Source organism: Bos indicus x Bos taurus, chromosome 7 (genome assembly GCF_003369695.1).
Source record: "Bos indicus x Bos taurus breed Angus x Brahman F1 hybrid chromosome 7, Bos_hybrid_MaternalHap_v2.0, whole genome shotgun sequence".
In the NCBI taxonomy this organism is placed as follows: Eukaryota; Metazoa; Chordata; class Mammalia; order Artiodactyla; family Bovidae; genus Bos; species Bos indicus x Bos taurus.
Window position 1 is genome coordinate 23,997,756 of NC_040082.1, and position 25,698 is coordinate 24,023,453.

The 25,698-nt window shown below is 39.7% G+C and overlaps 1 pseudogene; it reads right to left on the minus strand.

Moving 5' to 3' along the window:
- Window positions 1-23,562: 23,562 nt before the first annotated feature.
- LOC113896549 lies at window positions 23,563-24,654 on the minus strand (annotated as a pseudogene).
- Between the last annotated feature and the right edge of the window lie 1,044 nt (window positions 24,655-25,698).

A 25,698-nucleotide genomic window follows, 5' to 3' on the forward strand; every position in this document is an offset into this window, starting at 1 on the left:
TACAAATAGCTGACTCATTAGAAAAGACTCTGATGCTGGTAAAGATTGAAGGCAGGAGGAGAAGGGGATGACAGAGGTCAGGATGGTTGGATGGCGTCACCAACATGAGTTTAAATGGGCTCCAGGAGCTGGTGAAGGATAGGGAAGCCTGGCGTGCTGGGGTCCATGGAGTCAGGGTCACAAAAAGTTATACACGACTGAATGACTGAACAATAACAACAAAAGTTTCTTAAACTGGAAAATGGGGTTAATTATAACCATCTCATAGAATTTTGGGGTCAAGCAATAAAACAATCCATGTAAATTGTTTAACACTCACTTATTAGCAGTAAATGCTCAATAAATGCTATTTTTAACAGGGCCACAAAAGATTTCCTAATTCATAAATCAAGTGGATTTTTTCTCATTATAGAACATTTCTGCTTTTTGTAACTTTCCACCTGCATATGATTAGATTGAAATATCTCTCTTAGAATACAGGCAAAACTACAGGATATTAATAAAGCCGATGATCAAGAGTGGAAAATCTTGTAAAAATATGGTAGAGCAGATAGAGTTTCATAAGTCATAAGTACAGGTATGAATATGTAAAATTCAACTTAATTTTTTCCCTGTTTTAATTCTCATTCTGAAACCCCATTTTTTGCCTGATTCGGAAAAAATAATCTAGATATACATTTGTAAGTGTAGACAAATTCCTTTGATTTCTCCATTACAGTATGTTAAAAAAAGTGAGACTTAGGATTGTTCCCCGAAGGTTGATATTATCTCTGTTGACAGTATTTGTGCTTAGAGGTAATCTTATACAAAACTTAGAAGTCATCAGCTAGGAGGGGATATCCACTTATTTTTAGCCAAAATTTTCGTTTTGTGCTGGTGTTTTTTCGAGAATTAACTCAGTTCACTGTTCCCTCAAAAGTTTTCTGCCTCATGCCATGGAATAATTCTCATCTATGTGGTCCACTCCTCATCCTTTGCTTCAGAAATATACACATCTTTTTCTCCCATCACAGAGATTCCTGCAGACGTGCCTGATTTTTTTCTTCTTGGCCAGTTTTTGAACTCTGTCCTATAGTTACACATCCTCTCCTGCAAATCTCTGTCATTACAGGCTCCCCGAGCTGTTCAGGGGCCATTCATTCTCTTACTGACACCCCTCGCACCCGTCTCATTTGTCTGACTTTCATGCCATGTGGAAAGTTGTCAACTCTGATTTTCCAGGTGAAGTGACGAGGCACGAACCACTTCCTCTCCTGGATATGTCACATCCGTTACTGAATAGCACCCCTGCCTGGTCTCACCTCCCATTTAGCTGGTGGCAGTTTGCAGAGCACAGAAAGAAATAAAATGCTTAAGGCTCTGTTTCTTCTCTAAGGTTTGTCTTTCTCTCTAGTTCCTGAGATCTTAATCTCTTTAGAGTGGGAATTGTTGCAGAAAGCAGAATAAAACAGTTCTATAACACAAATATCCCTTTCAATCATTCTGTGTCATACTTCATTTAAAGTCTTTCATCTTTGTGGATGGACATGATTGTTCTATAAATATTCCATGGATATATGACAAATGTAAATTCTGTATTCAAAGGATGAAAATTTCTCTGCATTAAATTAAGTTTATTGATTGAACTATTATATTCCTCATGATATTACTTCTTTTTATTTTCTACTAGATTTGTTCAGTTCTGAAAAGGGTTATTGAACTCAGTCTTTAAACAAGAACTTTGTATTAAGTGACTTTGTTGGGTACACAATTTATAGCTAGCATTAGGTTTTTTTATATTCTCTGAGAGTTTGATTTTAACAGTCAATTCAATTTATTAAATTTTAGTGTAATTACTGATATATTTTATTCCTCCATCTTAATTTAGATTCATTTTTGCTTTTAGGGAAAAAGTGTTCAAGGCCTGAAAATGTGTCAAACGGACTTGCTGCTCTTTTAGTGAAGTCCTGGTTCACTTGGAGCGGACTCAACTGGTGACTGATGGCTTCTCTAGGGATGTTGTACTTGAGCTCCTTGTGAAGTGAAAGTTGCTCAGTCGTGTCTGACTCTTTGTGACCCCATGGACTTAGCCCGCCATGCTCCTCTGTCTATGGACTTCTCAAGGCCAGAATACTGGAGTGGGTAGCCATTCCCTTCTCCAGGGGATCTTCCCAACCCAAGGATTGAACTCATGTCTCCCACATTGTGGGTGTATTCTTTACTGTCTGAGCCACCAGGGAAGTCCTTGAGCTCCTTATAAGTGCTCTTATCATTTTTTTTTTTTTTTTTGAAGGAGATGCCAGTCTCCTTCAGCAGTTCTAAGGGCTGGCCGTGTGTTCTGTTTATTCTGACTTTAGCACACTCTGAGTGCCAGCTCATTTGTTGGACTGTTATTTTTATTTTGTTGGCTCTTTGGTTGTCAAACTGTAAGTGGCGGGAGTCCTACAAGCAATGAAAGGTGAAGTGACCTTCTTCTGTGAGCCAGTGGCATGGGGTCTTTGGTTCCCTGATGTCATATTCTTTCTGGAGAAGATACGAGAAGGAGACTCAGCCCACCTATTGCTGAATAAGCCCACACACAGATTTCTGTGAAGTAAACTATTTAAAGAGTCTGTTTCTTTGTGATCCTTGCTATGAGGCTTCAAAATTCTTTTTCAGGTGTTCAGTGAGTCATCAGGAAGTGAAGACAGTGGAGGACATATTCCGATTTTCTCCTTAGGGAGTTTCAAAGAGCCTACAAGCTTCATTTACCTTAGCTTCCCAGGGACACAATCAGGTCTATATATATATATATATTTTTTAATATACATTTATTTATTTTAATTGGAAGCTAATTACTTTACAATATTGTATTGGTTTTTCCAAACATCCACATGAATCCGCCATGGGTGTACACATGTTCCCCATCCTGAAACCCCCTCCCACCTCCCTCCCCATAAACAAACAATTGTTTGTGGGGAGGGATCTCCAGGAAGATCCCCTGGAGAAGGGAACATAAATTATAAAGGGAATATAAATTATAAAGATCTGTGTATCCAATGGTAGCAACCATTGTCCACCATGAAAGGAGCACTAAACAATCAAGAAACAATCACCTTCCTTTGTTGACCTGCCAAGTGCTAGTACACAGTAATGGATTACTAGCCTAACAATGGGAGCAGGGATGTAGGCTCTAAATGAGTCAATAGGATGGCTGCTCACTTACCCAAACAGATCTAGCACCCTACTGTTGCTGAATGTTCAACTTGCCAATAACAGAGACCAGTGGCAAGTCCCTGATATGGCATTATCTTTCTGGAAGACCTACCAGCCACTTTGCAGCAACTTAAAACACTTAACCCATTCTATTCTGGAATGGGAAAAATCATCTTGACAAAAATACATACATATTCTAGTGAGAGAGTCAGTTCCTAGGTAGGTTGATAAGGAGTCTAGGGGTCCCCAAGAAGAGAGGGGTCTGGAATTCTCAAGGAGGAAGAAAGGACAAACTTTTTTTTTTCTCCACATTTCTTAGGATTATATAATGATAATGTATCCTGCCTAAAGTCAGTCTCTGGATTAAACCTTCTGTTACCTTAAAATGTAAATTATGGGAGTAGACCCAGTCTTTACAAGGATGTATCCTGCCTGAGGACAGTGTTATCTTAAAATGTAAATTATGGGAGTAGGTCTGATGAGGTCTTTACAACCTCCAGACATTCTTTGGATTATATAACTTCATTGTTAACACTAGCAAGCGGGTACTGTTTGTACCCTCTTCTGATGCCTATGTCAGAAGCTTTCTCTATCTCCTTTATACTTTAATAAAACTTTATTACACAAAAGCTCTGAGCGATCAAGCCTCGTCTCTGGCCCTGGATTGAATTCTTCTCCTCTCTGGGCCAAGAATCCCGGTGTCTTTGTGTGATTCAACAACAACCTTTCATCTTGGGGGCTCATCTGGGATCCTTCAGGACAAGGTAAGGATGCTTGGAGCTTTAGCTCTTTGTTCTCTTAGTGAACACGTTTTCTGCTGTGCTTTACTAACTCTACCGTGTGCTTGTGTGAATGAATGACAGGCCCTGCGTGAAGCAAGTAAGGAGCCCTGCTCTGCGGTTCCACGGTGATCTCATACAGCTTATGGCAGAAACCTGTCGGGGCGTTATACCAACCTGCCAATGCCAAGAGGCACCCAATGTCTCCTTCGGGAACCGACCAGAAATGGGCAAAGCGTGTGGACCGAACTCTTCTTTCTCGGTCAAACTTTTCAGTCTCTTTGACCATTTCATAACTCCTTGGGAATTAGAAGTACTAACTTAATCTATCAGATCATAGACTTTCAAGGGACTTGTGATCTATACTGTTACTGTGTACTGTGGCTTAGGTCCCAAACTTGGATTGGTAGTCAAGAAAGCGCCTAGCCTTGCTAGGAATCGAAAGTTCAAAAGCTAGATGGAGCTCTAGCTCCAAGAACATCTCTGAGGTTAAAGGTTACTCAGATTGGGACTGCGATGGGTTTTTTTTTTTTTGGTAATGCTGGCTCTTAGTGGATCAGAGGAGGCTGTTATACTGGTGTGGTGATGCTTGGAAAGAACATCTCAGTTTTATGTTCGTGTTGGTCTTATTGTGGTCAGGAAATACTCAGGGTTGTGCACAGGCACTCAGGTGACAAATGTTTTCCCCAGCGGTCTTAGCTTGGGAGGCATTCCGGAAGGTTACTCTGATTGCACCCCGGGTGGCTTCAGAGGCAAGCAAGGTTAAATAAAGGTGAAGAGCTGGACGTCAAGTAGGGATGCTATCAAGTCTACCCTGGTACATCCCCACCCCATCTCGGTGGTACAACCAGGAGGGATGTGGACTGCGTGGGTAAGGGACAGACTAAGTCCGACCAGGAAGGAAAATCTTTTGGTGTAACGTCTGTCTATACCCCCATCTAGAGCAGGGAGGGACGCCTCCGGTAGAAAAAATGGCGCTGGTCGCTTTTTTTCTCTCTTACAGATGGGAGCTAACAATTCCAGCCTCACTCCTTTGAACTGTATCCTGAAAAACTGGGATAAATTTGATCCCCAGGGCTTAAAGAAGACACACCTGGTCTTCCTATGTGATACTGCATGACCACGGTATCCATTGGAGGCGAACGGTGGGAGTTGGAGGGTCTCTTAAATATAATACTGTTCTACAATTAGACCGGTTCTGTAAGGAACAAGGGAAATGGGTAGAAGTAGCATATGTGTTGCCCTTTTTCTCTCTGCAAGATATTCCAGACTTATGTCCTAAGGGTATAGATTTGGGCGTGAAACCTTCAGCTCCCTCCTGTTCTCCTACTTTGCCCCCATTCCTGAAAATCCAAACTGAGATTCAAACTGCCCACATGGAGGTCCAAACAACTCCTGTCTCAGTACGACCTCAGACTACTCTGGTTTCAGTAGAAACTCAGACGATCGAAGTAAGAGATGAGATGGAGGACAGGAGACAAAAAAGAAGAGGAAAAACAGGTTTCTCCAATCTATCCCTGGGATCATATGTGCAGAGCAGCCAGAGAGCTGTTGCCTCTTTATGAAACACCCACCGGGAGAAATAATCAGTCTGTGAGAGTTAATAAGCCTTTCTCTTATCAAGAAATACAAAGAATGAAGGAGGATCTGGGAGACTATTTAGAGGACCCAGAAAAATATATTAGAGCTTTTAAAGGTGTTACTCTGCTTTATGACCTCACTTGGAAGAATGTGATGTATATCTTGGGACAAACGTTGACTCCAGAGTCAAAGACTCAAGTTTTGGGAAAAGCAGTTGCTTATGGAGATGAATGGCTTGGTAATGAATCAGTAGGGAAGAGGGAGAATGAGATAGCGGCCCTCCCCACTGGGAATCAGGCGGTCCCAACTATAGAACCAGACTGGGACAACAACACAGCTAAAGGAAGATGGGATCAGAGTCATTTTGTTAGATGTATTCTTGAAGGACTTAGGCAGGCGTGTTCTGAGCCTTTAAACTATGACAAATTTGCAGACATAGAACAGGAGAAGGAAGCTCCTGGTAAATTCCTAGATAGACTGAGAGAAGCCCTTCGCAGATTCACTGAGATTGATCCCGAAAGTGAAGAGGGAAAAGTGATCTTAAAGGATAGATTTCTCACTCAGTTGGCTCCAGATATCCACTGTAAGCTATTAAAACAGGAGTATGGACCAAATCAGTCTTTAGATACTCTGTTACAACTGGCTCAGACAGTCTATTATGGTAGGGAATATGAGGAAAAGAAAGAAAGGCAAAAAAAGACAAAGGAAAAGGCGGAAGCCTTCACCATGGCTATGAAAACCGGTCTTAAACAGCCTGAGAAAAACCCCAGAGGGGCCCAGGTGAAAAGGGATGGGCTTGCTATTACTGTGGAAAGGAGGGGCACCTCAAGCGGGATTGCCTTCAGGCATCTAAGCCGCCCCCTGCTCCATGCCGGGTCTGCAAAGGACCACACTGGAAGAGAGACTGCCCCCAGAGGTGTAGGTCTCCGGGGTCGGACTCTCAAGACAATCAGTACTGAAGGTGCCCGGGGGTCCCCACACAAGCTCCCGTCCTAATTACACCTGAGGAACCCCGGGTATTAATAATTGTGGGGGGCCAATCCGACAATTTCCTTTTAGATACTAGGACAACTTATTCTGTGCTTACTGAAGCCCCTGGCCCACTTTCTTCCCGATCCGCTTCCGTAATGGGACTGTCTGGACGAGCCAAAGGTATTATTTCAGTTATTCTTTATCTTGCAACTGGGATTCTGTGCTGTTTTCACACAAGTTTCTGATCATGCCAGAATCTCCCTCACCCCTTTTGGGAAGGGATATACTGAGCAAGGTCCATGCCTCTGTTTTCATGAATATGGAGCCCTTCCTTTCTCTCCCTTTAGTTGAACAAAATGTAAATCCTAGAGTATGGGCTGATGGAAAATCTGTGGGTCGAGCACAAAATGCTATTCCTGTAGTTGTTAAGCTCAAAGACCCACACGTATTTCCACATAAGAAGCAGTATCCACTGAAACCTGAAGTTAAGGAAGGGTTAAAACCCATCATTGAAAATTTAAAGGAGCAGGTACTATTAATTCCCTGTAACAGTCCTTGCAACACTCCTATTTTGTGTATAAAGAAATCGAATGGTAAATGGAGACTAGTTCAAGATTTATGAATAATAAATGAGGCTGTAGTTCCTTTACACCCCGTGGTGCCTAATCCTTATACTCTATTGTCTGAAACTCCTGAACAGGCCAAATATTTTTCAGTAATTGATTTAAAGGATGCCTTCTATTCAGTGCCTTTGGTGGAAAAAAGTCAATTTCTATTTGCCTTTGAAGACCCTCCACAGCCAGCTTCTCAGTTAACCTGGACAGTTTTGCCCCAGGGATTTCGTGACAGTCCTCACTTATTTGGACAAAGTTTGTCACGGGATCTACAAAACTTTAATAGCTCTGAAGCGGTGGTGTTACAATATGTAGATGATATTTTGCTCTGTACTGAGACAGAGGAAGCTTGTTCGTGAGCCTCAGAAGATTCCTTAAACTTTCTGGCAGGCTGTGGTTACAAGGCATCAAGAGAAAAGGCTCAGCTTTGTCAACAATAGGTTAGATATCTGGGCCTAATCATATCAGAAGGGACTAGGGCCATAGGCCCTGAGAGAATTAAACCTATACTAAATCATCCCCTGCCTATGACTTTAAGACAATTGAGAGGATTTTTGGGAATCACAGGTTACTGTCGCATTTGGATTCCGGGTTATGGGGAACTTGCCCGGCCTTTATATAAACTTAAAGCTGAAACTCAGCAGGCCCAAACCGACAAACTGGTTTGGTCTCCAGAAACTCAAAAGGCTTTTAAGGTTCTTCAGACTGCTCTCCTGCAAGCTCCAGCTCTGAGCTTGCCCACAGAGTCAGAATTTAATTTGTTTGTCACTGAAAGAAAAGGTGTGGCATTGGGAGTTTTGACACAACCCCAAGGGCCTCACCAGCAACTTATTGCTTATCTAAGCAGAGAATTAGATGTAGTTTCACGTGGGTGGCCCCACTGCCTAAGAGTAATTGGGGCAGTGGCTTTATTAGCACCTGAAGCTTTAAAAAGAATTAATGGATGAAACCTTACCTTACTGACTTCTCATGATGTGAGTGGAATCTTAAATTCTAAGGTTAATATTTGGATGACAGACAGTAGGCTTCTTAAGTATCAGTCATTGTTGTTAGAAGGACCAGTAACTAAGCTTAAAGTTTGTGGAAATCTAAATCCTGCCACTTTCCTTCCTGAGAAGGAAAATGAAACACCTGATCACGATTGTTCTCAATTCCTAACTTTAAACTATGCAGCTCGGGAGGGTCTAAAGGATACCCCATTAGACAATCCTGACATGGAAATATTTACAGATGGCAGTTCTTTTGTTCGGGATGGAAAGCATAAAGCAGGTTACGCCGTGGTGACTGCTGAACAGGTTTTGGAAGCAAAATCTCTCCCCCAGGGAACCAGTGCTCAGTTAGCGGAGCTTGTGGCCCTGACCCGAGCTCTAGAGTTAAGCAAAGGGCAGCGGGTGGGCCTGATAATCTATGTGAATCTTCTTCTGCTGACTCCAAAAATCCTGAGTCTGCTGTTTGATCCTCAAGACAATGCCTTCCTGTCCTGGGCTCACGCCTATGCTGCATTTCACAATCGGTCTAACTGCTGGGTCTGCGGAGCACTCCCCTCTTCATCAGTGGAAGGCTTCCCGTGGTGGACATCCCCACTTCAAGGAAAAGACTTTCTCCAAGTCTGTGAATACCTTCGACAGCAATCACATGCGATGCCTCTTCTTCATCTGATGACATCTACTAACCCTAAAATGGACTGGTGCAACATGTTGCACTTTAACTCTGGACATAATGTGACTTTTAATTTTGATTTTAACTTGCTTTAATGACTATGTTGCCTGCATCTGTAATTGTATAACTGGATTTGTTTCTAGCCACATGAAACCTTTTAAGTTACAAATGATTGCTCAAACTCCTGCTACTGTTGCAACTTCCTGCAACTACTATTTGGGGCCCCTGGATCAGATATCCTCAATATGAGGATTAGGAGAATATGTTGCCTCACCAATTTAGGGACAACGCCCCTTGTCAGCTCAGAAGCAGTTATGGAACGAGAATGATGCCCCTTTTCCAAAGGCAACATAATTCTCCTAAAAGAAAAGGGGGGAATGAGAGAGTCAGTTCCTAGGCAGGTTGATAAGGAGTCAGAGGTCCCAAGGAGAGAGGGGTCTGGAATTCTCAAGGAGGAAGAAAGGACAAACTTTTTTTCTTTCTCCACATTCCTTAGGATTATATAACAATGTGTCCTGCCTAAGGACAGTCTCTGGATTAAACTTTCAGTTATCTTAAAATGTAAATTATGGGAGTAGACCTGGTCTTTACAAGGATGTATCCTGCCTGAGGACAGTGTTATCTTAAAATGTAAATTATGGGAGTAGGTCTGATGAGGTCTTTACAACCTCCAGTCATTCTTTGGATTATATAACTTCATTGTTAACACTAGCAAGCGGGTACTCTTTCTACCCTCTTCTGATGCCTATGTCAGAAGCTTTCTCTATCTCCTTTATACTTTAATAAAACTTTATTACACAAAAGCTCTGAGCGATCAAGCCTCGTCTCTGGCCCCGGATTGAACTCTTCTCCTCTCGGGGCCAAGAATCCCGGTGTCTTCGAGTGATTCAACAACAACCTGTCACTAGGTTGCGTTTCAGGATGTTTCAATATGTTTCATACATATTCAGGATGGAGAGAGTAGAGGGAGTGTTCCGTCCATAATATAGAATTCAGCATAATGTCCAAGGGATGCACTTTACAGCCAAGCAAGTGTTATAGTGGGAACATGAACACAGGAGTCACTGGCTCTATCACACACTATGCCATAGAGAAGCCGACGGTGATAGAACTGCTTTTAAAAAAGGTTGTATTGAGGACTTCCCTGGTGGTCTAGTTGTTAAGAATCCACCTTCTAATACAGAGGACACAGGTTCGATCCCTGGTCCCAGAAGATTCCACATGCTGCCGGACAACTAAGCCTGTGTACCACAGCTCATGAGCCAACGCACTCTAGAGCCTGTACTCTGCAACAAGAGAAGCCACTGCAACAAGAAGGCCACTAACCACAACGAGAGAGCAGCCCCCGCTCACTGCAGCTGGAGAAAGCCCATGTGCAGCAACGAAGACCCAGTGCAAACAAATAAAGAAATGAATAAAATCACAAAATAAAAAAAATAATTTTTTAAAAAAGGTTGTATTGATGGCCACTATGGAGAACAGTATGGAGATTTCTTACAATACTAGGAATAAAATTACCATATGACCCCAAAATTCCCACTACCGGGCATATACTGTGAGAAAACCATAATTCAAAAAGATGCAAGTGCTCCAATGTTCATTGCAGCACTATTTACAAGAGCTATGACAAGGAATTAACTTAAATGTCCTTGGAAAAATGAATGAATAAAGAAGTTATGGTACATATAAATAGTGGAATATTACTCAGTTACAGAAAAAGAACAAAGTTGAACCTAGAGCCTGTTATACAGCTGAAGTAAGTCAGAAAAACAAATATCATATATTAATGTATATATATGGAATCTAGAAAAATGGTCCTGCTGAACCTATTTGCAAGGCAGGAATAAAGACACAGACATAGAGAACAGACTTGTGGGCACAGTAAGGGATGTGGAGGGTGGGATGAATTGAGAGAGTAGCATTGAAACATGTGTATTACATATTTAAGACAGTGGGAAGTTACTGTATAACACAGGGAGCTCAACCTGGTGCTCTGGGACAACCTAGAGGGGTGGGATGGGATGGGAGGAGGCAGGGAGGTTCAAGAGGGCGGGAACACATGTATATTTACGGCAGATTCATGTTGTTGTATGGCAGAAACCAACACAACATTGTAAAGCAATTATCCTCCAATTAAAAAAATAAAGCTTTCCTAAATAATCAGTGTGTCCAGGATAAAATCAAAATGGTGGCTATTTAAAATACAATGTAAGAAAAATCTCTGGAATTCAGTTAATGTTTTAATGAAGGAAGTTTATAGTTGTAAATACTTAAATGTAAATCAGAAGGAGAGAAAATATAAAATTTAAGTCTCTGACATAATGGTAATACATGAAATCCAAGAAAACTAACTGAAAATTATTAGAAGTAAAGAGAAGCTTCACTCACATTTATCTGCTCCAGCACTTCCTCACTTTGCCACCAAGTCTTGCTGCTTGCCAGTCTTTAGCTTACAAAAGGAGATGAAGGGCTAGCTCCCTTCGATTTCATTCTACACCATCCCATAAGATTGTTCTAGAGGAGGTTGCTTGACTTTCCAGGCCAAACTTGAATAGGATCCAGTAAAAGAATAAATTAAAAACCAAATAAAAGTGAAGAGAAGATTTAAAAAAGATTGTATTGAGATATAAATGACCAGCTAGTGAATTCACTCACTTTAAGTGTACAGCTCCATGAGTTTTAGAACGTTCACAGATTATACAACCATGACCACAATCTAATTTAGACCTTTTTTATCATGCCCTCAAAGAAACCTTAGGCCCACTTACAGTCATTACTCTCCCTGCCCCTAGAAAAGATCTTTGAAGGCCCAGCTGATGCGTTAGCTTATAGATGGTACCTTGCAAGGATAAGGTGTCATCTTCTGAGATGCAGGATACATCCTAAATGAAAGGCCATATGCCTTCAGTGAGCAGGAAACAAGAATCTTGGAAGCAGTTGGCGAAAGTAGGAGTCAACCCTCTTATCATCTCAGTGATTCACTTGGGAAGTAGATCTGTCACTGAAGCTCTAAATTACATGGTTCTAGAGACTTTGGTTCCTAAAAGGGGAATGCTTTCATCAAGTGACACAGCAAGGGTCTCATTAAGCCTTAAGGTATGGCTGTCACCCAGGCACCCTGGGTGCCTTTTTTTCAATAGATTAGCAGGGCAAATTGACTTGATAATCAGGAAGTGATATGACTGCCATTATACAATGAAGTCAGGGAAGAATCTGATTGAGACCCAAGTGATTCAATGGGGTTCCTCTTGGGGGTCCTCTGTCAAATTATGACAGTGAGTGGACATGATCAGCAGCCATGACTTGAGAAGGGCATGGTTTCCAGAATTTAGATCTCTCAGGGCTGGATGTCTCACTCACGTCACTAGGTAAGCCACCAAGAAAAGCAGAGGTACTTGCTGAAGTTGTGATTGATCTGGAGTTGATAGTATAGGATGCTAATGATTATTAATCAGCCCTGAAACTAGCTGCAGTCATGGGGACTGTAATTTGTCCCACTACTCTTTTTCATTTAACTTTTCCCAGGAAATGAGAACAATCAGAATCCTGGAGGAACTGTATATGAAGTAAATTTATTATGTGAGACAAGTGGATTCCAAAGGTGCAATTCAGTTCACTTCACTCAGTCATGTACGACTCTTTGTGATCTCATGAACTGCAACACACCAGGCTTCCCTGTCCTTCATCATCTCCCAGAGCTTACTCAAACTCATGTCTGTTGAGTTGGTGATGCCATCCAACCATCTCATCCTCTGTCATCCACTTCTTCCCCTGCCTTCAATCTTTCCCAGTATCAAGGTCTTTTCCAATTAGTTATCTCTTCGCATTAGGTGACCAAAGTATTGGTGCTTCAGTATCAGTTCTTCCAATGAATATTCAGGGTTGATTTCCTTTAGGATTGACTGGTTTTATTTCCTTGCAGTCCAAAGGACCCTCAAAAGTCTTCTCTAACACCACAGTTCAAAAGCATCAATTCTCAGCACTCAGCCATCTTTATGATTCAACTCTTATATCCATATATGACTATTGGAAAAGTCCATAGCTTTGACTAGATGGACCTTTGTTGGCAAAGTAATGTCTCTGCTTTTGAATACGCTATCTAGGTTGGTCATAGCTTTTCTTCCAAGCAGCAAGCGTCTTTTAATTTCATGGCTGTGGTCACCATCTGCAGTGATTTTGGAGCCTAAGAAAATGAAGTCTGTCACTGTTTCCATTGTTTCCCCATCTATTTGTCATGGAGTGGTGGGACCAGATCCCATGATCTTAGTTTTTTGAAAACTGAGTTTTAAGCGATCTTTTTCATTCTCCTCTTTCACCTTCATCAAGAGGTTTTTAGTTTCTCTTTGCTTTCTGTCATAAGAGTGGTGTCATATGCATATCTGAGACTATTGATATTTCTTCCAGCAGTCTTGATTCCAGCTTGTGCTTCATCCAGCCCAGAGTTTCTCATGATGTACTCTGCATATAAGTTAAATAAGCAGGGTGACAATATACAGCCTTGACATACTCCTTTCCCAATTTGGAACCAGTCCATTGTTCATGTCCAGTTCTAACTGTTGCTTCTTGACCTGCATATAGATTTCTCAGGATGCAGGTAACATAGTCTAATATTCCCATCTCTTTCAGAATTTTCCACAGTTTGTTGTGATCCACACAGTCAAAGGCTTTAGTGTACTCGGTGAAACAGAGGTAAATGTTTTTCTGGAAATTTCTTGCTTTTTCTATGATTCAACAGAAGTTAGCGATTTGGTCTCTGGTTCCTCTGCCTTTTCTAAATTCAGCTTGTACATCTGGAAGTTCTGGGTTCACATACTGTTGAAGCCTAGCTTGGAAGATTTTGAGCATTACCTTGCTAGCATGTAAAATGGGTATAAGTGTGCAGTAGTTTGAACATTCCTTGGCATTGCCCTTCTTTGGGATTGGAATGAAAACTAACCTTTGCCAGTCCTATGGCCACTGTCGAGTCTTCCAAATTTGCTGACATATTGAATGCAGCACTTCAACAGCATCATCTTTTAAGATCTGAAGTAGCTAAGCTGGAATTCTATAGCCTCCACTAGCTTTGTTTGTAGTGATACTTCCCAAGGCCCACTTGGCTTGACACTCCAGGATGACTGGCTCTAGGTGAGTGATCATATGATCATGGTTATATGGGTCATTAAGATCTTTTTTGTATTATCCTTCTGTATATTCATGGCACCTCTTCTTAATATTTTCCTCTTCTCTTAGGTCCACACCATTTCTGTCCTTTATTGTGCCCATTTTTGTATGAAATGTTCTCTTGGTATCTTTAGTTTTCTTAAAGAGATCTTTAGATGTAATGCTGACATGCATCAGAGTCTTTTCCAATGAGTCAACTCTTCGCATGAGGTGGCCAAAGCACTGCAGTTTCAGCTTTAGCATCATTCCTTCCAAAGAAATCCCAGGGCTGATCTCCTTCAGAATGGACTGGTTGGATCTCCTTGCAGTCCAAAGGACTCTCAAGAGTCTTCTCCAATACCACAGTTCAAAAGCATCAATTCTTCGGCGCTCAGCCTTCCTCACAGTCCAACTCTCACATCCATACATGACCACTGGAAAAACCATAGCCTTGACTAGACGGACCTTTGTCGGCAAAGTAATGTCTCTGCTTTTGAATATACTATCTAGGTTGGTCATAAGTTGACTCATTGGAAAAGACTCTGATGCTGGGAGGGATTGGGGGCAGGAGGAGAAGGGGACGACAGAGGATGAGATGGCTGGATGGCATCACTGACTCGATGGACGTGAGTCTGGGTGAACTCCGGGAGGTGGTGATGGACAGGGAGGCCTGGCGTGCTGCGATTCATGGGGTCGCAAAGAGTCGGACACAACAGAGCGACTGATCTGATCTGATCTGATCTGATCTGAATGACACTGTATTTCCCTAACCAGAGTCTACCTGGGATGAAGCGTTCATCTCCCTACCTGCTGGGAATGTTGCCTGCTGATGGCTGAGTTGAATGCCTCCCCTGCAAGTTCCATCGGCCAGGAGAACTGCCTTTGCCATGGTCCCACTCTCTCTCAAGGGACATTTCATATCCAATCACTGGTCTATGCATAGGTACAAAAAGGCCCAGATAATGTGTTAGTCGCTCAATTGTGTCCGACTGTTTGCGATCCCATGGACTGCAGCTCGCCAGGCTTCTCTGTCAATGGAATTCTCCAGGCAATAATTCTGGAGTGGGTAGGCATTCTCTTCTCTAGGGGATCTTCCCGACCCAGGGATTGAACCAGGGTCTCCTGCAATGCAGGTGGATTCTTTACCGTCTGAGCCACAGGGAAGCCCACAAAGGCCTGGGTCTTTCTATAAATCCGACATTTCTGAAGTACTATCTCAACTTTAGAGCTCCCTATGGGACATGACTGAGCGACTTCACTTTCACTTTTCACTTTCATGCATTGGAGAAGGAAATGGCAACCCACTCCAGTGTTCTTGCCTGGAGAATCCCAGGGACGGGGGAGCCTGGTGGGCGTCTATGGGGTTGCACAGAGTCGGACACGACTGAAGTGACTTAGCAGCAGCAGCAGCAGCATGGGAATGACTGAGACAGGGTAAGTGTCCTCTTTGCCTTAAATTGCTTCCTTCACTGTCTTGGAGGTATATCATTCTCAAAGACCCTCTCCCAAAAGCACTTGCACACAGTTCTCTGATTCAGTCTATTTTGCACAGAACCCGTCCATGTCAAGCATTAATTGAGTCTATGCAAAAAACTAAAGTCAGCAACTGATAATTTACTTACTAAATGTAATTACAGAAGCAGTCAAAAGAGTTAATTCACTCCTTTATTCCCCCCATTTCTTTGTGTGTGTGTGTGTGTGTGTGTGTGTGTGTGTGTGTGTGTGGCTTGAGTAAGGCTCCTTTCTTGCTTTTTTTGCAATTTTGATTCAATTTTCTAAATTCCAACCTACGAAAGACTCCTCTTTCAGACTGGATGCCTTTTAACATAATAAACTCATGAATTTTATCTTATTTTATTATAAGAATTGACAGACTACTAGGCAGAACATGGAATCATTAATGGATTGCAATATTTTATATATAGCTGCAAATTAAAATCTCTTCCCTCAAGGTTAACAACATGATCAATTATATGACCACTTGCTTTTATTTGGTAGAGTTATAGCTAGATTTGTTGTGAAGGACAAATTATTGAACTTTCATCAATTTACTGGATAAGAAGTTGCTTTGCAAGGAATATTAGCATTGTGTTGGGAAACCCTTATCAAATCTGGCCTTCTTTTTATTAATCCATTACATCATTTGCTTGCACGTGGAAGTCCAGTTGCAAAAGTTCCTTTGTCCTTTTTAAATATATCCAAAAATATTAGCTATGCTTAAACTCTATGTGATCTGGCAGCTTGAGTATTATATAATTAAATTATTTGTATATAATAAAAAAAGATAAAGACCAAGTAGTTCTGTGAAACACACACAAATGTGAGTGCTTGCGCACACAGAGACCACACACTCCCCATAAGTCACATCAACCACAGAATTTCTTATTTCAACACACTAGCATCATGATCACAAAATAAGCTCATTAGTATACTTATAAGATAATATATAACTAATATAATGTGATTTGGTACAGAGATAAACTACAAACAGAACAGGATAAATAATTTATAAATAGAACATTATGTGTATTTTCACTTGATTTATCAAAGAAAGAAAAGATACTGCATGTATAGGAAAGAATGCTTTATCTTTTCAGTAAATGGTGCTGAGTTTAATATAGCTATACAGAGAAAAAGTACTTTGGTTTCTACCTCACCACATAAACAAAAGTCAATTCTAGGTGGATTGCTGAAATGCAATTTATTAATAAAATAAGATGTTAGAGCAAAACATATGAGAGCATTTTCATGACCTTGGAGTAGGCCAAGAAATATTAAATAGGACAGAAGAAGTATAAGCATGAAAGAAAAGAGTTGAAAAATTGTATTATGTTAAAGATAATTTCTGTCCTTAAAAGTTACTGTAAAGGAAGTGAAGAGGTGAGCTATGCACTGGGAGAAAATATTCACAATCCATATGCATGACAAAAGGCTTCTGTCAAGAGTATAAAAAGAATCCTTACAAATCTATAAGAAAAAGATTGATGACCCAACAAAAGTGGGCCAGATTTCCAGATGTGAAGAAACTTTATGAATAAGGATATTCCAGTGGCCAGTAAACTTATAAGCTGATGCTTAAATTCATTAGTTATAAGAGAAATGTGAATTAATCCAGGATATAACATAATAATACTTCATAACCACCAATATGATTACAAAAAAAAAATGTTGGTGAAGACAAAAACTGGATTCTTGTACAATGCTGGTGGAACTGTGAATTGGTACAACTTTGGAACATACGAATATTCTAGCAACAAGTAGTTCAACTCATAGGTTTATTTAGTAAAAACCATACATTTGTTTTCCAAAATGTATAATGTACCATTCATGATCATCAAAAACTACAATTACCAAAATATTAATACATAATAGAACTGATGAACAGACACACAGAATAAATAGGAATGTGAATGAGTGATATACAGTTTTAGCAACAATACTGATGAAGTTTGCAAACACATTGTTAAGGGAAAGAAACTAGCAAGAGAAAGTTCCATTATGTAAAGTATAGTTCCATCTATATAAAGCATAGGAAATAGCAAAATTAATTTATTCTTTTAAAATTCAGGATAGTGGTTTTCCTTATTGATACAGTGATTGGAAGGGAGAATAATGAGAACCTTTGTTAATTGTCTGTTTTTTGGTCTGGAGCTGGTTGTACAAGTCTGTACACTTTATGCCAATAAACTGAGCAGTATGCTTAAGTTCACTCTTCTCTACGTGTGTTTATACCAATCCAAAAGGAAATTATGAGTCTCATCTTTTGAAGAAGAAACCTGGGGTATATTTCAATATGCCTCTGACTTTAGATGATATCAATTATTGGGTTGGCCAAAAAGTTCATTTGGGTTTTTTTCCCATATGATGTTATGGAAAACCAGAATGGATTTCTTGGCCAATCTAATATTTTTTGCCTATCTTTAGTTACTCTTATGGTGTTGGCAGGTATTTCTGGGATTTCACACCCAGTATTTCAGGAGAACATCGTTCCAAAACTGTGTTACTCCTGCCAGTCCTCAGCAGTCTGTTCTAGGTCAGGAATACATAGAGCTGTGTGTGCATCAGATTCATCTCCAAATAGTCTGACTCAGTTGATCTGTGTTGTGGTCATCAACTCTCCCTGGTACATCTAGTAGGAAACCGGAGTCATGGAACCACTGGACCAGACTGCTAAAGACAGACAGCCTTAGCATATTTCTGTAGCCATCTTGACAGCAGAGGGGTAAAGAGTTGGTTAGAATTTTGAAAGTCATATTTGGCCATCTGTATCAAAATTACTTCCTGGCCCCCAAGACTTTGATTTACTGCATTTGAGTTGACAAAAAAAATTTAACAAGGAGTTGAAAAAAATTTGTAACAAGCATCTCAGATGATTCTTATATTAATTAAAGTTCAGAAACATTGTTATAAAATCCATACATTTCTTACTTTCTAAAGAGGAAAAATAAATTATTATAGCACATAGTAGTGCCATCCATCTCCCCCCAGATACTTTCTCCTAACCTTCTAGCATCTCATTTTTCAAAGCTAAATATCAAACTCCTAAAATTTAGCAAGTATAAAACTGAGACTATGGGAGATTTACATAAAATAATCACTTAGTCATCTCTTAGCAGTTTACAGTTTACACAATTTACTTATGAACAGTTCTTTCCAGGAAAGTGAGAAAAAAAAATACTTGTATCTCTTGCTACCAGAAAACGTAACCAAAGTTTTAAAACAAAGAAAGAAAAGAGTGCAGCACATAGCCACTGATGATATAGACAGTGAGGGCTAATTGTTCTTTCTGTCCAAATGACAAGTCACTTTCCTAGATTTTTACATGGACCAGAAGCAAAGAAAAATACTTTTTTCACTATCAATGATATTTTCAGAAAACACTTCTTTATTATTCATAGTCAAAGTAAAACAAAACAATTTAACTCCCACATAAATAATGCTTGTATTGTTAAGGACTCTTAGCAGTATATACTAGATGCTTCCAAAATGGCCAACATACAGCCCTCATTAACAAAATATTGAATAATCACTTCTAAAGAAAGCAGGAAAAAATTTCATTTTTATTTTGGTGGACTCAAACATTATCACTAATGAGGGGCTGTATTACTTCAAGGAGGGAGGTGGTTGTAAGACAGATTATGAGCTTTGATCTGTTGCCTGATTTCTGGGGTTTATGGCAAGCCATTATATTTACTATGGAGGTTTTCTATTTTCCTGTTTGTTTACTATATAGTAAAAAGAAGATTGATGAAAGCTTAAAAAGAAAGCCAGTGCAACTATCTAATCTAATGAGAAGATGAGTGAAAACGAAGACTCATCTTCAGTTTTTTTCAAGTGAAACTGTTCAGTTTCTTTGGACAAAAAAAATATTTAGGTTGAAAACTGTTTTAATGTCTTTGATATAATGCCAGTTATTAAGTTTATACAACAAATCACCTTCAAAGCAATTAAAGTTTAAGCTTATGAAGTTTTTCTTTTTTTAGTTTTGCTCTGCTGTTCGAAGATAACTGTACTTTATTTTTATCATAATAATCTCCACTTAGGTAAGTAACAATAGCAAGGGTTGTATAAGGGCTGTTTGGATTACAAGTATGTATCTTGGAAAATATCTAAGATTTAATAAAATCTGGTCAAGAACTATCAGGGAACATTTTGAAAACCATGAACACCATTTTCCTTTAATATAGTATTAATACTTGATGACATTTTATTTTATTTCATTCCTATGACGGAAGGAGGTTTTCTCTTTCTCCCCCACCCCTTCTCTTCATGTGTGAAGGAATAAGGTTGGTTTATATGTATATGGTTTCTGGGGAAAAGTGGAGGGAAATTTTCAGGAATGAAACAATGTAGTATGAAGTTCTCAAAGAAGCAGGCCGTAGCTAAAAGTCATTGAATTTATGAGGGGGAAAGCTAATTCTAAATTGCACTCAGCAGAGATCAAGAAATAACAGCATGAAGTTTTATTGCTATAAGAATCAATACTTGGGTCTTTTCCCTTTGTGAAATGTTTGACTCAGCAGATGAAAGATTGGAAATTTGTGTGCAGAATACATGATGCTCTCTTTTATTTTTTTAACCATGGGCTCTAATTATAGACACTGGAGATCAGTCCTGGGTGTTCATTGGAGGGACTGATGTTGAAGCTGAAACTCCAATACTTTGGCCACCTGATGCGGAGAGCTGACTCATTTGAAAAGACCCTGATGCTGGGAAAGATTGAGGGCAGGAGGAGAAGGGGACGACAGAGGATGAGATGGTTGGATGGCATCACCAACACAATGGACATGGGTTTGGGTGGACTCTGGGAGTTGGTGATGGACAGGGAGGCCTGGCGTGCTGTAGTTCATGGGGTCGCAAAGAGTCGGACACGACTGAGCAACTGAAATGAACTGAATTAAGGTGTCATTTGACAGATGGTTTAATACAGACAATTTGATAACATTTGACCTACTTTGTATGCTTGCTGGAAACATTAACACATTTAAAACAAGATTTTAATAAACATTTTGCTGCTGCATGGTCACTTTCTCTTTAGTTTTATTATCTGCTGCTGCTGCTGCTAAGTCGCTTCAGTCGTGTCCGACTCTGTGCAACCCCATAGACGGCAGCCCACCAGGCTCCGCCGTCCCTGGGATTCTTTAGGCAAGATCACTGGAGTGGGTTGCCATTTCCTTCTCCAATGCATGAAAGTGAAAAGTGAAAGTGAAGTCGCTCAGTCGTGTCTGACTCTTAGCGACCCCATGGACTGCAGCCCACCAGGCTCCTCCGTCCATGGGGTTTTCCAGGCAAGAGTACTAGAGTGGGGTGCCAGTTTTATTATCTAGGTTAATGCAAAACAGGGTAGGATTCTTTATAGTCCCACTGTGTGATTAAAAAAAATCTCTTCTTTTAAGAAAATACTTAGATAAGCCATTTGGGAACAGACTAACTTTCTACTTTTTAATAGACCAATTTGAGGAACACTTCAGGTACTAGCTAGAATCGGCCAAGCAGGAAGTTACAACTTTGATGTTTCTGAAAAAGAAAGCATTAAAGACACTTTCAGAGAATATTTGTAACAGAGACAAAGAAAGACAGAGAGACTCCAATAAGACTACTCAGGATGCTTCATGGACAGTGGGTTTCAGCTAAGGAATGGGAGTTCTAATTCTGTTTCTACTGAAAACCAGCTGAAGAAAAAATGGAAATATTACAGTCATCTTGGGATTCAGTGTCCTTATAAAGAAAAATAGACAGTTAATCTTCAAAGTTTCCTTAACCGTTAGAGTCTATATAATTTCTCAGCAATTACATTCCACTTAGAGTCTATATAAATAGAATGTAAGATTTTTTACTTTGGTCTGTACATGGGGAAATACATAAAAATTTATTGAAGTATGATTTGTTGACTTTTTGTGGTTTGCTAGTTTTTCTAATTCCTTGGCCAAGCCTACAAGAATTCATTCCTATGTCCTGAATACAGAAGGTGATTGAAGCTCATGAAATTTGATAGAAAAATTGTGACTCAGTGATAAATAAAAAATCATATTTAGTTGGTTATAGCCTGTTTTTCAGATTAGTGAAGATAAGTTTAAGTATGTTCATTAGACTTTTAGATTTCTTCTAGGGGATTTGAATGTCATATTGGCACCATCTATAGATACTTAAGGTGAAGTACACCCACAACGATTTCATTCTATGATAATTTTTAAATCTGTTTTATTTATTTTATCTGTTTTATTTAAGCTAATTAGTATAAACTCCAATCAATCAGGAGTTTAACTAAATAGTTAAATTTAACTATTTAGTTAAATATTATTAACTATTTAACTAATAGTTAAATCTAAGCCACAACTAGCATTAGTCTAGTTGGGTAAAAAGCATCAGGTAGACATTGTTCTTCCTTTTTCCAGTTTGTATTCTGGACACACAATATCTATGCTTTTAGTATTTTATTGAACTCCTATAATGTCTGTAAAAAGTTAAAATTTCATTTTTAATAATGAGTAGCAAATCATTTTAATGTTTAAATCATCAATTAATGTTTCATTTTTGATGAGTTCCACTAAGCTTATCTTAAGAGTTTTAAAAGGAGAATTAATTTTTTCCTAAGCACCAATTATTGAAATTTTCAATGCTCAAATGCAAAAGTAACCTCTGAAGTCAAAGACATGTCTACATGACATTCATAAGTAGAATTAGAAAACAAAAAATAATTTGTTTAGATGAATGAAACTTATCAATGTGTAGAGAAACATATATAGTTGAGACTGTTTTGTGGATTTAGATTCTAATTTTCCAGGCACAGGAACAATTAATGGGACTATATCAAAGGTGGTATATTTGTCAATAAATTTTTATGAACATAGGAAGGGGCAAGCACATTAATTAAAGACATTTGAAGAAAGAGGGCATGTCTGAAGTCATGTTTCTGTAGGAGGAAGCAGAAGAAAACCCCTGCATTTTTTTTTTTTTTTAGAAGCTCATTTCATTTAATGGGGGACACCAAATGGCACAGTTTCCATACAGTTAGTTCTGCCAGTATTCCCTAGTACCAATCTACGCCTTCTTTGCTAATCAACAATAGTTTATTCCAAAAGAGCTCATGGCAATGAAAAATGTCAAACTCCATTGACCTTAAAAGAAAATTAAGCCTAGGGTCTACTCCTGCCTTCCCCCTCTGGGGTATAGATTAGTATAAAACCCACAGTGTAAGAGTGTATTGCTTTATTGAGGGGGTGTGGTTGGGAAGGGAGACACCATGGTAACGAAAGGAATCAAAGTAATACAAGTACAGGAAGCAGTGTTAAAATATAAATACACAGAATGGATAGTTTTCTTAGAGGACTCCACTCATGGAAGAAAAACTTTAATTGCTGTTGCAAAAACATCTGTATGAAGTATAAATTGGTTTTAATAACATTAGTAGAGAATATGTTCTAGAAAGTGGAGGTAACTGGACATAAAATCCTGCTGCTGCTACTGCTGCTAAGTTGCTTCAGTCGTGTCCGACTCTGTGGGACCCCATAGACGGCAGCCCACCAGGCTCCCCCGTCCCTGGGATTCTCCAGGCAAGAACACTGGAGTGGGTTGCCATTTCCTTCTCCAATGCATGGAAGTGAAAAGTGAAAGTGAAGTCGTTCAGTCGTCTCCGACTCTTAGCGACCCCATGGACTGCAGCCCACCAGGCTCCTCTGTCCATGGGATTTTCCAGGCAAAAGTACTGGAGTGGGGTGCCATTGCCTTGGCAGCAATTAATAGAACAGTCCCAGATGGCTAGGCTGAGGCCAACACCTAATGAGGACGAAAGCCTTGTCTGTGGGGAATTTTGGATGACACCTGGAGAAATATTACACTGTGCGTAAACCAAATTGAATTGTTTTCACAAGTGTTGTAAAGTTTCATATAGTAAAAGGCTTTTTCTACATGCACTTCAATTTTACAGCAAGAGTGGCATAGGATACCTAAACACAGAAGAGAGCATTCATGCAAGATATCTAACTCCTTGATATAATAATGCATACAATTCAAAATGATTACACTATCATTACATCTAGGGCTTTCTGCAACTACAAGGTGGTGGTTATGGAAAGCATGGCCCTTGGTATCAATATCTAAAAAGCAGCCACCACCTTCTATGTGTGTTCTCTTTTTGTGTTTTTTGTTCATGTTTCTTAATCAACTCTGCTGTTGTTGCTGCTGCTTAGCAAAACTGGTAAAAACAAAATTGTAATCATTGAACAAAGTGCTCTGGCAATCAAGACGTTTAAAACCTTCAATCTTCTGGGGCGAGGAAAGCACTGTGCGACATTTAGAACTCTGATTTACAAACAGGGTGGTCACAAATTTTCCTGGCTTGAAGACTTCCCCAACTTTCCTGATCAGGTCATCATAGGAGGTCTGACTTAAGTTTGTTTTAAAGCTAACATAAGAAAATTCTGGTTCTGGAGTGATGTGAATAGTCCAATAAGTTCCATCCGATTTCATCCCATTCATTGAATACCCACAAGGATTGAACATTGTGGCATCAATGACAGAACCTGGTATCAGGTCACGAATTCCACTCTCAGGAGTGACATCCTTTGCAGCAACACCATCTTTCATGTAGAACTGGTCCATAACTGCTGGGTCAAGCTCACTCATCAGAATTTCCAGGGTTTGATCTGGCTGATTGATTACCCTACTCTCTGGGAAATCCAAAGTATACAAGTACCAACAGTCAGAATTCATGGGTCCCATACAATATGCTGCTCCATTTGGGAAAATTGCATTAAGGAACTCTATTTCTTCCTGGAAATTCCAGTGTGGGTACCTTTGGTGAGAAGGCTTCATGAAATTCTTACGAGAATAAAAGAAGCTTTGAATTGAGTCAAACCCACTGGAATCCCTAGCAAGTTTCAACAGGGGAACCAGTGCTTTCAGCAAGAGGGTGGTACCACATGTCTTCAAAGTGAAACGTCTCTTGGAGGCAAACGTGCTACTCTCACTGAGTACATAAGCTTCGTGCTTGTCAGTTTTTGTCACACTTATGATTGAACATTGCACATCCTTCAAAAGTATGTCCCACTCGGATCTTGGGATGGTGGGAAGATCCCCAGTTCCTTGGTTTGCGTCGGGTTATTGCCTGGAGAACCAAATCTCCAGCAGTTTCTCGGTCCCTTCGAAAAAATGTGCAGCTTCCATCACCGTGAGACTAGCGAACAACCAACAACCACAGAAAATCAACTAAATTAAATCTCTTCTCCCGCCACCGCCGCTGCGGATTGTTCAGCTGTGTTACTAAAGTTCAGGTTCCTTCTTTTTTTTTGCTATAATTTTATATTAACTTTAAAAAATAAAAGGATTAATAAAATTTTCCCGGCTTTGTGTGTGTGGGTGAGCGAACGTTGAATGTAAGTCTGTTGGAAATACAGGCAGATACAGCTCAGTCTCTTGTAGTCCGCTGTTTCCCCGTTAGAGAGAGTAGAGCGAGCGCTAGCTAATGTCGCCGGCCATACTGTGGGAGCCAACCCCTGCATTTTAAATGTATGCTCAGGAATTATTTGCTAAACCTCGCTCCTTAACGAATAACTATAGTGAATGGAATAATAACAATTTGACTGAACCTGAGGAATCAAAGGAGTGACTTTTAAAGACAAAAGTGAAGTCACTGAACTTACTCTTCTTACTGCTTTATTGATTAGCTGTTTGTTTCATTGCTTTAACTGTATTGAATAGGTATTTTGGAAGAAAAACAATGAAAACCACACTAACTCTATACATAATTAAATGTTTCTGTGACATTGTTTTAAGTTCCACTAGTTAGTAGTCCCTCAAAGGTTTGCGCTTTTCCCAAGAAAGTATTTCATAATGCCATTTGCAGCAACATGGATGCAACTAGAGATTAACACAGTAAGTGAAGTCAGGAAGAGAAATTCAAACACCATATGATATCACTTACATGTGAAATCGAAAAAATGACATAAATGAACCTCTCTATGAAACAGAAACAGAATGAGGGACACAGAGAATAGGCTGGTGGTTGCCAGGGGACTGTAGGTGGGACAGAGATGTATTGGGAGTTTGGGATTAGCAGATGAAAACTGGTGTTTATATAGAATGGATCAACAAAAAGGCCCTACTGTAGAGCAGAGGGAACTATATTCAGAGTCCTGTGATAAACCATAATGGAAAAGAATATGAAAATGAATATATGTAGATGTATGTTTTATATATATGCATAACTTAGTCACTTTGCTGTACAACAATAAAAACAACCTTGCAGATCAACTTTATTTCAATAAAATATAAATAAAATT